Genomic DNA, 14,952 nt, shown 5'->3' with positions numbered 1-14,952 from the left:
AAGATAGTGCCACTGTACTCCAGTCTGGGGATGGAGTGAGATCCTGTCACACACACACACACACACACACACACACACACACACACACACACACGAGAGAGAGGGGGAGAGAGAGAGAGAGAGAGATACAGAGAGAGACAGAGAGAAATAAAAGAAAAAATGATCAAAAATGGTCAAAGGGTATGAAGGTTTAGTTTAGTTAGACAGGATGGAATCCCAGAGATCTATTGTATAGCATGGTGACTATAGTTAATAATAATATATTGTATACTTGAAAATTGCTAAAGGAGTAGATTGTAAATCTTTTCATCACAAAAAGTAACTATGTGATTGATGAATGTGTTAGTTTGATTTAATCACTTCACAATATATACAGACATCAAAATATATCATTGTACACTATAAATACATAAAGTCATTTATCAATTATACCTTAATAAATCTGAGAAAAAACAAAATTATCATGTTAAAAACTATAGTAAAAAAGAAAAAGTATATCCATAAGTACACAGTGATTCTAAAAAAGTTAAGGGTAGAGGAAGGAGGGAAAGCCAGGCAAACAAACTAATAAATGTAAAAGTCATGATAGAAATGCATAACTAGAATTTTGCTATCACATAATAATAGCCAATTCAGGCAATGGTTATCAATGGATGCTAAAACCACTAGGGAAAAATCTGGGAAACAGAATATTCACACAATCTCAAAGTATCATCGTGTAGATTACGTTTGAATTTTTTAAAAGTTTCTTTACAATGAAGAAATCATGCAGACACTGTCTTTATCTTAACATCGCCAGCAATGAAACACATTTACATCTTACGTACTCTGAGAATGACAATGGGAAGGACACAGCATTACCTGTGCAGACAGCCTGCCAAAAATGCTTAATCTTAATCTAAACATGAGGAAAGAATCAAACAAATCCAAAAGGAAGGACATTTTGCAAAACAAATAACCTGGATTTTTTGAAAATGTAAAGGTTATATAGAACAACAACAACAAAAGCTGAAGAGCTGTTTAATTTAAAGGAGATCACAAAGATCTGACCATTAAATGTAGTGTGTAATTCTGGACTGGATCCCAGGTTGGAAAAACATTACCTAAATGATATTATTGTAGCAATTGAGGAAATATGACAAGGCTTCGTGCTATATAATGGTACTCTACCACCACCACTTTATCAATATTCCCAGGTATTTTGCAGAGAATGTTCTTGTTCTCAGGATGTGCATGCTGAAGAATTTAAGAGTGAAGTGTTTTTCTATCTGTAATAATTCTCAAATGATTCAGCATGAGTATATATGCATATGAATGATATGTAAATGTATGAACAAAAGTATATGAAACATAAATCAACATTCTATAGAGTTCAAGAGAGTAAGAGCATAAATGCAAGTGCAGAAAAATTAATATTTAATAGAGTTAGATGAGGGAGTATATGGATTTTTTTGAACTATTCTTGTAGTAGGATATGGTTTGAAATTGATCAAAATAAAAAGGAAATTATAATGGGAGACATTTAAATTCAGTTTGAAAAGGATGATCAGCAAATTGCTAAGTGGAAAGAACAAATGGCTGGGGAGTGATGGCAGAATAAAGACAACCACCACTTTTGAAACAGCTTATGGGGAGCAGTGGAATAAACTAGTGAACTCAGGAGGTTCCACTTGGTGTTACACTTGGTTAACGGAGTAAAAAGCAAAACTAGAAAAAAAAACTTAAGTAACGTATTTTAATGTTAGCCTGAACAACTTTTAGTTTCTTATTTGTGAACACAATGGTATGATAAACACCACCTATGTCAAACACATGGATCATTTGGTCCAAAATTCTTTTCTCTGATTTCCAGTTTCAAAATTATGAATGTAGTTTCTCTCTGAAAAAGGTTATTTTCCCTTAACTTTTATTATGGATCTACTAAGCACAAATTTTCCTAAATCCTCTTAGAATCTTTTTTTAGAGGTCTGTATCTACATGATTTCTACAACGTGACCACTGAATAAAAAAGATTATTTTTATTTGTTATATTTTCCAACTTAGAACTCCATAGGTTTTTCCTTTGTGCTGCTTCTCAGAGATTTGATGAACAGGTGTGTTTGGTCCTAGCCATATGCTACAAAGTTCTATAGTCTTCAATCATATTCCTTTGTTTTCTCAGCTTAAAGGAGCAACATCCTAATCTTTTTAATCAGTCCAGTTATTGCCACTTCAATGTCACCCACTCACTTTTAATTGCCCTTCTCACACCTTCCCCATGGAGCTGTATTTTCCTGCAGGCAAAACAACTGAAATATATACTTAAAAAAAAACTATATTTTTCTTTATATATTTTTAAAAAACAACTATATTTTTCTGTAGGCAAAACAACTTATTTATCCAAGTCTCTATACAGGCTAAGGTGCATTTACAGTTTCATTTCCCAGACTTTAATAATTTGACAGCTTTTTTTTTTTCCTAATGAAATATAACTTTTGTTTGTAGCTGTACTTGAGCTTATTTGTTCAAGGGACAAATTGTAGGACTTTTCTTGAAGCAGAAATGGACTTTTGGAAATTACCATTTTATACAAATAAAATATAATTTTGATTATCTGCCCCCATTATTCCTTAGCATGTGTGGGAACAACATGTGGCTCCCTTAGTGACATCGTCTGTCTCAAAGTTTGATTCCATTCTAACCTGCAAGTTATTAAGTACAGCATCTTGCAAGGGGCTCTGAGAAACCATATGAAACCGAAGACTGATTTGGAATGAAATTGCATTTTCAGAGATATTGAAAACTGGTTTGAAAGAAAAAAATGTCTACAACAAAGATAACTATACTTATAAAGCCACACATCCTTAGTACCACAAAATCCTAATATTAGAATATCATGGAATCATTTGGCCTTGTCTTCTACCTTCAGGTATTTAAAATAATAAGTGTATTAACAGAGTAAATGTGATTCTGTTTTGAAGATCTCTAGGGCATAAGACACTTCAGCCTTCCTTCCAATAGCCAATAATGTTCTTCCTTTAGTTTCATTTACAGCCTCAAACGTGGAGAACAAGTGATCTTCAACTAACTCAAATATCTGGCAACATGAATCAAGCTACTCCTTCATCTGTGTCCATGTCTCAACAACTCCATTCCTTTTTTCTCATAGAAACTATTTTCTATGTTGATCTTAGTTATTCTTGTTTGAACCAACATGAAGCATAATCTAGCAATTTTGCAGTGTAGTCTGTAGACCCTTAAGGGTTCTGAGACACCCTCTGAAGGCCTGCAAAGTGAAAACTATTTTCACAGTAAAACTTTTTATTTGTCTTTTTCACTGTGTTGCCATTTGTGCTGATAGTACAAAACCAATAGTGTGCAAAACTGATGGTGCGTTAGGAAGAGTAAAGGCAGAGCTGCCAAGCTACTAGTTCTTATCTTCACCACTGTATACTTAGAATTTTAAACAGAAAAAGAAATTTATATTAGGAATGCCCATGGATAAAGTAGTAAAAATGATTAATTTCATTAATCTCAACCCGCAGTAAACATCTTTTGAATATTCTGTGTGGAAAAAATGGAAAGTATGCACCAAGTATCTCTGCTTTGTATGGAAATATCATGACTGTCTCAATAAAAAGCTCCTGAATGACTGTTTCAGTCGTGAGCTGACCCAGCTCCTTTTCTCATGGAGCAGTTTTCACTCAAAACAGCGATTCACAGACAAGCTATGGCTATTAAGATTTGGATATCTGACAGACATTTTCTCAAAAATAAATGAAGTGAATTGATCACTTCAAGGAAAACTTTCTTTTGTTTTGGTCAATTACAACATTCAGACTGGTTTGTTTTTTTTTGTTTGTTTGTTTTGTTTTTTTTTAGAGTCGAAGTTTCACTCTTGTTGCTCAAGCTGGAGTGCAATGGTGCACTCTCGGCTCACTGGAACCTCTGCCTCCCAGGTTCAAGTGATTCTCCTGCCTCAACCTCCTGAGTAGCTGGGATTACAGGTGGGTACCACCATGCCCAGCTAATTTTTTTGTATTTTTAGTAGAAACAGAGTTTCACCATGTTAGCCAGGTTGGTCTCGATCTCCTGACCTCAGGTGATCCACCCGCCCCAGCTTCTCAAAGTGCTGGGATTACAGGAGTGAGCCACCATGCCCAGCCAACATTCAGACTTTCTAGCAACAAGATTTTGAATAACTAGTATTCACCACAGTGAGCCTAGAAACCACTCAATACTTAATACTTTTCTGATGATATTGATGATGATATCAATGAATGTGATTTTTTTTCAGTATTACAATAAGGAAATGCATCAATATTTAGATGATCTGTGTGTTTCAGAAAACTAATATTCCTCAGATGATCAATGCAAGAAATTACAGAATCAAACATAGTTAAAAGATCCATTCAAAATGTAGATAGACCAATGCATTTAATATAACAAAATATGAAAATTCAATGATACAGTTTCAGATTCCAGGTTGTTACTGAGGTTTAAGAAAGGATTACTCATCTAGTTCTACTGTGGTATCAAATAGAATGAAATACTGCTCAACAATAAAAAAGGAATTAACTTTTTACACATGCAAAAACAAGGATGAATCTCAAAGACTATGCTGAGTGAAAGAGGACAGTTTCAAAAGATAGAATATGGTATAAATCCATTTATGTTACATTCTGGAAAAGGTAAAACTATGGTGGTGGGGAACAGCATAGTGGTTGCCAAGGGTTAGGGATGCAAAAACAGTGTAAGTACAAGGGTATAGCACAAAATAAATTTTTAGGGTGGTGGAACTGCTTGAATTGTGATTGCAGTGGTAGTTTCATGAATCTCTATATATGTGCTAAAACTCCCAGTTCAAAAAAGTAAATTTTATTATTAAAAAATGAAATCATATAGTACAATGTTAGTTCACAGGTGATACTTCAATAAATGTTATGTTTATAAATGTTAAAAACATTCAAAATCCTGAGCACCACTCTAAATGTGCTTACTTAATTTGATTACCTGAGAAGATTCTACACTTATAAGCAAACACCCCCCCATCCACAACTATTTTTCCTGATGATACTCAAGTTTAATCATATTTGAAAACTGCTAGTCTGGTGAAAAGAATATGGAAGCTGAAATCCTGGAGTTTGCTTCCAGTTTGGCTTCTAACTACTATATAGGAAAGCAGACATAATCCATTCTACCCTCACTGTCCTAGATATTTTGAAGCTCTCTTTGTTAGTGCTGCTGGCATTTGATGAAGGTAATGTTAGCCGTTCACTTGCTTACCTTGAATGATTGCTATCTTCAGCCCCTGTGCCAAAATTTATAACCAATTATCTCGTTTAAACCTCAGAACAACCCTACCAGTTAGGCTCTCAAATTTTAGGTCATATGGCTAGATTGCAGTGAGACCACAAAATGCATGCACACAGCCACTGTGCAAAACATGCTTTGCATTGAAGTTATCAACTTGTTGATATTTACCAAAATTAGATGTAACAGAAAATCTGCCTTTTGTCATATATTCTATAAGTCACCAATCTCTTAAAACTCAGTTTAAGAGAGATAAATATTTCAAAGTTTCTGGTGAAAGACTTACTCTCATTGTGAAAGTTCAAATCAAGTTGCCAACTATTCCAAAGATAATTCTGGAAACTTTTTATTCCTATAATTTCCTGAATTATAGGTGGTAGGACTCAGGCATTAAACTAAAATAAAACATGAAGAAAGTATCAGTCCATCACCTGATCAATTAAACATCCTCATTACTCACAGACTCCATCACTCACTGTGTCTCCTTTTTCTTATTTTCCTAAAAAATGTCCCTTTGAGGAGGGGAACAGCACACACTGGGACCTGCCGGGGGAGGGGGGTTGATCTGGGGGAGAGATAGCATTAAGAGAAATACCTAATGTAGATGATGGGTTGATGGGTGCAGCAAACCACCATAGCACATGTATACCTAAGTATCAAACCTGCACATTCTGCATATGTACTCCAGAACTTAAAGTATAATAATAAAAAAAGTATCCTTTTGAGCATCTCTCTGACCACAGTGTGTTTGAAATGGTGATTTCACTTTGTAAAACTTCCTGTCTTACAGTCCCATCTTTATATACTTTGTTACATCTCATATAGATCATAAAATTTATTTAAAGTTGGTTATAAGCTGTTTTAAAAATGTAACATATATACATACTATAATTTCCCATTACTATTTATTGGCAGGAGGATGGATTCATGCTGAGGCAATGTCATCTTTCTCTAGAATTCTTGACAGAGAAGGAGTTGTCAGAATTTTAATGGCAGAGAAGTTTGTGAAAAACATTAAAATATCATAGGTACACTTCAAATTACCACTTTATTAGACTTACAGCAAATGTAAGAAATGCCTAATTTCAATGTGGCTCAGCATGGCAGCTGGAACAAATTCTGTCACTTCCAGAAGTCATGTATTGTGACATCCAACCTTATAAAGCAGAACTTTGTAATTTCTGACAATGTGGTTGAGAAATGCTAAACTTTCCAGGGCTGGCTTTTAACCCATTTTTATTCCTAATACTGGGGACTGCTGATATAATTAAGCCATTGCTATCAAATAATTCTCTATCACTCTGGAGAAAGAACCACACATCACATACTATCTTATATGTATTTTGATGTGCTTAGTAATAAAAATAAGTAATATTGACTAAGGTCTACCTAACAGGCCATATGCTACAGGTTTCATATGTACTATTACATAATGTAACAAGGAAGAGTTCTGAGGTGGCTCCTGGGAGCCAATTACTCTTAAGACTCACACTTTATGGTTCTCCCAATACAGTTCATGAAGACTCATAAAGTGATAAAAGCCGGGAGACTGCTTACGCCATCTGAAGTGCCTTCCAAATCCTCATCTCAGGTCCTAGCTCGTGTACCCCTTCCTCTGTGGAGCTTTCTTTTCTCATGAGCGCAGGCTGATGTGTGCTCTCCCCTCTTGAAGTCCTGTAGGGCAGGGCTCATTGATGGATGTCAGTTGAGACCTCTAGAATCCAGGCCTGTGCCCCCTTTCCTGATGGGGATGATGAAGGGCAGGCCTTGTGAAACCATACTTTTATTCATGCCCATATGCACATTTCCCTCTGTGGAGGTCACAGGTTTTCATCTGCTGATGAGTGGCTCACAACCCTGGGGAAGTTTAAGAACCACATAGGGTCTAATCTGTCTCCTCCTTTCTGTCGCCATTCCCACCTCAAGCCAGCTTCTTCCCCCAAATGCTGTTAATTATTTCTGGCTGGCTTTCCTGCCTTTGTCTACCTCTCCTGTATTTTATCTTCCACAATGCTGCCAGAGTGATCTTTTAAAAACCTAAACCTGATGTTGTACTTAACTGTATCCTGTTACATACTTAACAGTATGTTTAGCACAGGAGGTGCTCAATGATATCCACTGAATGAATAAATGAGCTCCTGCTGACAACCTGAGCCCTCAGCCCAGGACCTGAAACAAATCTTCCTGACTTGCTGCCTGTAAAACCTTCAGGTTCTCTGAGCCTATGGGCTTGGCATCATATTTGGTATAATGAAAGAAAGATAATTTAACATGCCAAAATAAAATCATATGCTCCAATTTGCAAAGTGAGTACATTTATAAAAATTTGCTCCTAATTTTTTTTTTTTTTTTTTGAGATGGAGTCTTGTTCTGTTGCCAGGCTAGAGTGCAGTGGCACAATCTCAGCTCACTGCAACATCCGCCTCTGAGGTTCAAGTGATTCCCCTGCCTCAGCCTCCTGAGTAGCTGGGATTACAGGCACATGCCACCACACCCAGCTAATTTTTTGTATTTTAGTAGAGAAGAGGTTTCACCATGTTGGCTAGGATGGTCTCGATCTCCTGACTTCATGATCCACCCACCTCAGCCTCCCAAAGTGCTGGATTACAGGGAGGAGCCACCTTGCCCAGCCAAAAATGTGCTCCTAGTTTAAATGTGATGGATAAACAGATTACAATCAGGTCAGTAGGTATGTGATTTTTGAGTTTGTTTAAAATGGCGACAGTGTCCTCCGTTGGGGAAAATTTTCCAAGATCTACTGCATGAATAAATTTATGAACTATTTAATATGTAATCAGAGACATAGATAAAGCTATAACCCATGAGCAGCAAACTTTTAGGAATTAAAATTTCATACAAACATTACTTTGGTTATCAGTGTCAGATGTCACAGCTTTGACTTTTAGACAGAAACAGACTGCCTGCCCTCGAGGTCAGGCTGACACAAACTCACCCAGCAGCACGAACCTCCCACACCATGTCTTATCTATATGTGAATACGACACTCAACAGCTGCAAACTTCCACTGCAGTCTGCAGCATCTCCCAGAGACAATTGCCTATGTTCTGTAGTCAGCATGAAAGAATCTAACAAATCTTAATGTGGCCAAAGTTGTCCCTATACTATCCTGGAACTCTCAAATTCCCTGAGCCCTAAAGCTCCTTTAATCTTTTTTAGACACATAATATTTGTACATATTTATGTGGTAGATCAATATTTTGTTACATGCATAAAATGAAATCAAGCTATGCTATGGATGTCCTGAAGTGTCTGGCCTATTGACACTCAGAGCTGTCTAGAGCCCTCCTACCCAACCCCGGCCATAGGCCTATATACCATACTGCTGAGTCTTGATCCTGAGTCTGACCAGGAGATCACTGAGCTCTAAATAAGAAAGAAGTGATAAAAGAGGACCACAATCTCCTGCTTTAGTGACTATGGTACTGGAATGAGTAGCAGCTATACCAGAAACAATAAAAAGAACAAGTATGTGGCTAGGAGTTCCCAGGGATAAGGAAAACGAGGAGAAGACATTCAGGCACACAGAATGTTCCTATAGGGTTCCTAAGTTAATTACTACCTACATTAAAAAGGCAAAACATACACTAACAGCATCACTAATGACTGATTACTCCCACTGGTGGGAAAGAGAAAAGAGAGATGAGGTGGTCTAAGCCACTTTAGTCATCAAAACATTTGGTGATTCTCTATTTTTTATTCCTCCTTTATCGTTATTCAAATTAAAATACTGGCAGACAGTGATCTTATAAGAATTCACTCTCTCCTTAATTTTCTTGAGTAATTCCCTTCTAAAGTCGTTAGATGGAACAGAGCAAGGTACAGTCTGTATCATGCGGGGTGGGGGACCCTTGGGAACTCAGAAAGGGGATCAGAACAGAGACAGAAAGGTGACTGTGGCAGGAGTGCCCAGCATGAGGAGTCAGGGCCTCCAGTGGACAATAAAGGTGTCCACACATGGGGTCAACCTGAGTGGGGTGAGGAGGATGTCCATGCTAGGGGGTGGGACTCAGCTGGTCATGCGGTATTGGTGCATGGGTGGAATAGGGAGGGCTTCCACATGGGGGTGGGGAGTAGGGTGCTGGCAGCCCCATGTGATGTGTCAGAGCCCAGGTGGGAGGAGGAGGCATCTAAAGACGAAAGGTGGCAATGGCAATGAGAGACAGTTACATAGGGGTGTTGATCGATTCCGTGAATATATTAGGATAATGAGAACCAGCTTCTCATTCGTGGAGCAGTAAGTTATAAATAGGGAAAGGGAGAAAATAAGAGTACATTCTGTGGTGTCAGATTGGAGGTATCAGTACAAAGTCATGGTTTTCAACACACACTGACCGATATAAATGGAGGTAGATGTGCACATGTTTGTGTATGTGCATGCAGATATATACATTTGCTCCCAGCACTGGCCACTGAGAAGGTTTGAGAGTAGCAACACCCCCCCCAAAAGCACCCAAATCTTGGTTTCCAAATACCACTATCCATTACAAACAACCAGGACGTCTTAGAGAAAGCCTGACATCAAGACTGGGATAGGAAAGTACAAAATGAGCCTGAAATGTCTTACTGTGACAGATAGCAAGGAAGTGCTCAAGAAATGACAAGTCTTCTGAGTCAAAAGTACACTGGAGGCAGGTTGAAGGAACTCCCGCTGGACCAATTCAGGGCAATTTTCACATCAAATTAACTGATGATAGTAAAGGGTTATAACTCATCAAATAAAACAGGAAACCATCACCCATATGGATAGAAATAAATGAATAAATGGAAAGTTTGACAAAGAATGAGATATTTATAAGGTTTCAAGTACTTCAAAATGCTATTAATTATAAAGGATGAAAAGAGTAACTTCATGGTAGAAAATCCTGGAAAATATCACCTTTAAGAAGAGATCAAAGTGAACATTATCAATAATGAGAGAAATTAAAATTACCTGAGATCTGATAGGATACAGTAAAAGGAATATAGTATCATTTTCATGATATTCCTACCAAAGATACATAATCTGAAGTCAATCAAGAGGAAATATCAGGAAACACAAACTATTCAGCAATTTTCAAAAGAGTCAAGATCATGAAAATTAAACACACATGCGCGTGTGCTGAGGAATTTTCCAGACTAAAAAAGACAGAACAGGCACGACAGAGAAATGCAATCAGTGATTTTGAAATGGATTCTATAACTATAAAATATATTATTAGGACAAATGCCAGAATCTGAACAGGGTCTAAGGATTCGGTATAGGATGTATCTATGTTGATTTCTCTATTTTGATGATTGTATTGTAGTTGTATAGGAGATTGCCTTGCTTATAAGAAATCCACACCACAATGCTCCAGGGTGATAGGGTAACTCACTCAGAAAAGGAAACGTTCTTGCTTCCATATTGCAGATTTTCTGTAATTTTGAGATTCTTTCAACATTTTAAATTATCTTATGTGGTAAATATGTCATCCAATGAAAAAGACTACAAGATGATACACCAGATACAGTACTAAGTAAAAATATAAAGGTGTAGAATATTTCATATAATACAAATGTGTATATGTATATATGTTTGCATGCCTGTGTGTTTTCAGTTTTGATTTACTTGTTTTACTCTGAAACAAAGCACAAAATCCATTAGCAAAGTATGTTTGGGGAAATTAAGATTGGAGGTTTGTGGAAAAGGAAAGAAAGTTTTGCTTTTCGTTACATTTCTTTCTAGATTCTTAAGTTTTACCATGTTACATTTTGCTTTAATTTGAAAAAAAAAATGTAGTGTTATGCTTAATAAAGTAAATTCAGTACAAAATACATTTTAAGAACATAATTCTAATCATAAGACCTGTTTATGTTTCCCAGTATTAGCACCCTTCCTCTTCCTGCTAAGAGAAAAGAAATGTCATGACTGCAGACTCAGTGCTCAGCACAGAGCCTGACACATGGTGGGCAATACTTACATCTGGTTACATAAATGCATGAGCCTGTACCTCATATACAGAGCCAGTTCACAAATAGGCGATTTCAGCAGTTTTGAAGCACCTACCTGTGCTTACTGCCATGTATGTAACATATGGACTACACTCAAAACAGTTCTTCTCTAGGAGATTCTAGAACACTAAACAAGTAGAATGAGAGATTTCACCTGGAAAGATTGGGTGCATGTATATATTTTGGGAAAGGATGCATGTATTTGAAGTATGAGAAAAGGACATAAATTTGAATTCATATTTAGTTCCATTATATCAAAGCTTCATGTTTAGGACACTGGTCCATGGAAAATGTTGCCTTGATAAATAAGGTTTATTCAGAGGAAATCACAAAAATAGGTACGTATGAGAGAAAGTGACATACATTATTCAAGATAAGGGATACTTGGAGACAAATGAAAGCCCAAGTAAAAGATACTACGAAATGCTGAAAGGATAACATGATATCCTTCATGCTTGAGCTTGGTGCAAAGGCTGTAGGGTTTTATTATTAAAAGAGGAATCCTGTAACAAGCTGTCATGTGGAGAGTGGCACTGTGCCTTTGGCAGTCATTTAGTTACATCAGTAACTCACATTTATCCCATGCAGGATAGATATGTCATTGCCTTTATCAGAAGTAGAAGAAAAGCAAATCAATAAGGTAGGGTGGTGAGAAACCAAGACACAAAGGTCTTTTGTGTTTATCTACATGACATTATGAATTTTCTTTGATTCAATGTGTCACAGCACAAGACTTAGCTGACTGATAAGTAATCTTATCCCTGCCTTACCAGTTAAGAGGCATTAAATCCACTAGACAATTGATACAGTTATACCCTATTACAATGTAAGAATTTATTAAGACAAAATATCATAATAGTTATTGTCAGCATCAAAATGGCAAACATTTGGAAACAATGCCTTTTTATTCCCCTGTGCCACCAGTATTACTCAAAGAAGAAAGGGCATGCATTACTTTAACTGCATAATATAAAAGATACACATAGATCTGTTTAAATAATTCTGACTTTAATGTCTTCAGAGTACATGTTTTCTCCTAAGATTTTTTTTTACCATGTACAAAAATCTGTCAAAAGGGTAAAATTATACAAGTTGTCTTCAAATTAGGTAACTGACACAGGATACACTTATTTTTCTATACTGTATATGAAACAAAATGTTCAATATGTCTTCAGGTGAGGGATCAATAAATGTAAAGCAGTACAGTCATTCAATGGTTCATCTGAAAAAAAAAAGGTGATAACACTGAGAATGTCCAAAAATTCCAGAAACAGGAAAATAAGATATTTCACTTTTTTAGATTAATAATTTGACAAATGGCTTTACATTTAAAGGTCCTTCACTGGAAAAGATGTTTGAAGACAAAACACACCAACCATAATATTTTAAAATATAACCAACATACTATATAAAAATAAGTTTATACTGTTTCCAGTTCCTTGAATACACTGTATAGTCTACAGTATATAAATACTCAACCTCTTTCACTACACATAAAAAAAATAAAAACAAAACCCCAAATTCCAGTAAGATAGTCCCCGAGACTGAGTTTTATGAGAACCTCCAAACATGGATCTGTATGTGAATAAAGGAGAATCTGAATGTTACCATGCAGAGGCCTCCGTGGTGTTTGAGTGCTAAACCATCTGTGTGATGAGCTGCCGTTAACAAAATCAGAGCTAAGGTGTCAATCCAGTCCCTATGGATGTCATGGTGAACCTGAAGAAGACTATGCTGTTAATGGAAAATGGCTAAGATTCATTTCCTTTATCATTATCAGGGACACCTTTTCTCCAGAAACCAATTGAAAAGAGAATCAGAAAGTGATGAAAAATAGGTGTGTTTCTATCATTTAGAAAAGATAGAAAGAACCAAACTGTAAGCCCAAACTATTCTTCCACAGAAAATTTTTAGTCTCAGATTAAAAAACAGAACTGAGCTCATTTTTAATATGTCAGAGGATCAGAAAACTCTTGTCTAGACAAAGCATTTTAAGATATAGATTTAGAAACATGAGAAGATCTATTTCCTATGTAGCTATAAAGAGTCCATAGTTACAACCGTTAAAATACACAAATAATGCTAACTATTATGAGGAAAACATTTCATGATGTAGTTTCATTTTTCACAGTTTCAATGAGTATTGTTCTAAAGTATAGGCTGTAGGGACTAGTAAAAAGTACATGTCTAATGATCTCTAAAAACATAGTTTCTTCTGAGATCCCTAATTCAGAGTCACATAGTTTATCCCTAACAGTATTAACACTGTGCCTGAATTGTTCTGTGTGTATTTCAAGGGGTTTAACAGTTTGTGCCAATGGATTCTGGGAAACTCTGCTTTTTACAAGTGAGCACTTATGGGATTCCCATTAAATAAAAGCACACATTTCTAGCAGTGAGTCTTTATACTGTTCATCCAAGCAGCCAGGAAATTGGGTGTTATGGTTACTATCACAACTCTCACAGTCACCTTCATCCAAAACAATGGAATCATTTGCTAGTCCCTTGCTCTTGACACCTTGCCATTGTAGTATTTGCATATCTGCTTTCAGCTAGATGAGCAGAACCCCAAACCCTAAGATAACTTACTGATTTCTCAATCTCTACATATACTAATCATAGTAGATGCTCAGAACTAAATTTTTGAATGAATGAATGGTGCAAAATTGAGTACTATAAACACTTCACCTATTGATTTGCCCATCTCCATTGTTTACACTTGAGCAAAGCACCCGCCAGAAAACATCAGAAGATTGAGGATTTCTAGAAGAGTCTCTGAGTTCTTAAAGCCATAGTTTAAGCAGGGAAGAAAAAGTCGCTTATGGACAGGGGTCTTTTCTGCTTCATTCACTTTGATATCCTTGGGGCCTTTCTAACATTGTAGTTAGCCCATAATATATGCTCAATAAAAATTTGTTAAGCAATTGGCTAAAGTAATGATCATCTCTTTTCTAAATGCACAGAAGAATGAAAATAGTTGAATTAGAACTAGGAGCTGGAGCTGCTATAGACAGAACATCAGGAGATATTGAAAAAGCATGTCAAAATACAAAAGGACAAGTTGGGACCATTTCTTTTAGGAGCCAACAGATCTCCCTCACTAGACCCTGTGCACTACAGCTGCACTGAAGAAGAGAGAAGTCAGGGTATTTCTTTTGAGTTCCATTTGTGCCTGCATTCTGGCAATGGCCTCTCTCTAGAAGAACAGCTCTTGTTGAATAGTTTCCATCTAGTCTCCAGTTTCAGCTCTTACTAAACTTAGGCAACTCCATTACCTCCCCTTCCCTTTCAGGAATGGGGAGACTTATGGCAGGTCAATAAGTACTTTAACATCAGCTACTCACTATCCTAAACCTGACCACATCTCTACAAGTAGGTCCTTAATGAAATCCTAATTGAAAATCTGAGCTGTTTATGCCTTCAGTGTTCAGTCAGAACTCTGACTGATACCACACAGAAGAGAGTCAGGCTCTGCTACTTTGTTAGAGACATAGAACCAATATAGCAGGAAATAAATCAATTATCAAGCCATTTCTACTTCCTTCTACCACACTGAAGTACCCTAAAAGGCCCAAGAGAGTTGTAAAGGAGAAAAAAAGACAACATATGAGCAGCAGTCAGTGCCTTCTCCACACTAGTCAAGGCCACTTTAATCTTTCTAAAGGAATG

At 36.6% G+C, this 14,952-nt stretch overlaps 1 protein-coding gene across 4 annotated transcripts in view; it reads right to left on the bottom strand.

Moving 5' to 3' along the window:
• ZNF385B (zinc finger protein 385B) overlaps positions 1 to 14,952 on the bottom strand; it is a 385,918-nt gene that overhangs the window by 184,945 nt on the left and 186,021 nt on the right. The window lies entirely within an intron of this gene.

The sequence above is a fragment of the Sapajus apella genome, unplaced genomic scaffold, assembly GCF_009761245.1.
Source record: "Sapajus apella isolate SASKATOON/1434 unplaced genomic scaffold, GSC_monkey_1.0 scaffold28, whole genome shotgun sequence".
Taxonomy (NCBI): Eukaryota; Metazoa; Chordata; class Mammalia; order Primates; family Cebidae; genus Sapajus; species Sapajus apella.
Note: the sequence above shows the minus strand (reverse complement) of the source record. Positions and strands in the feature narration are given on the sequence as shown.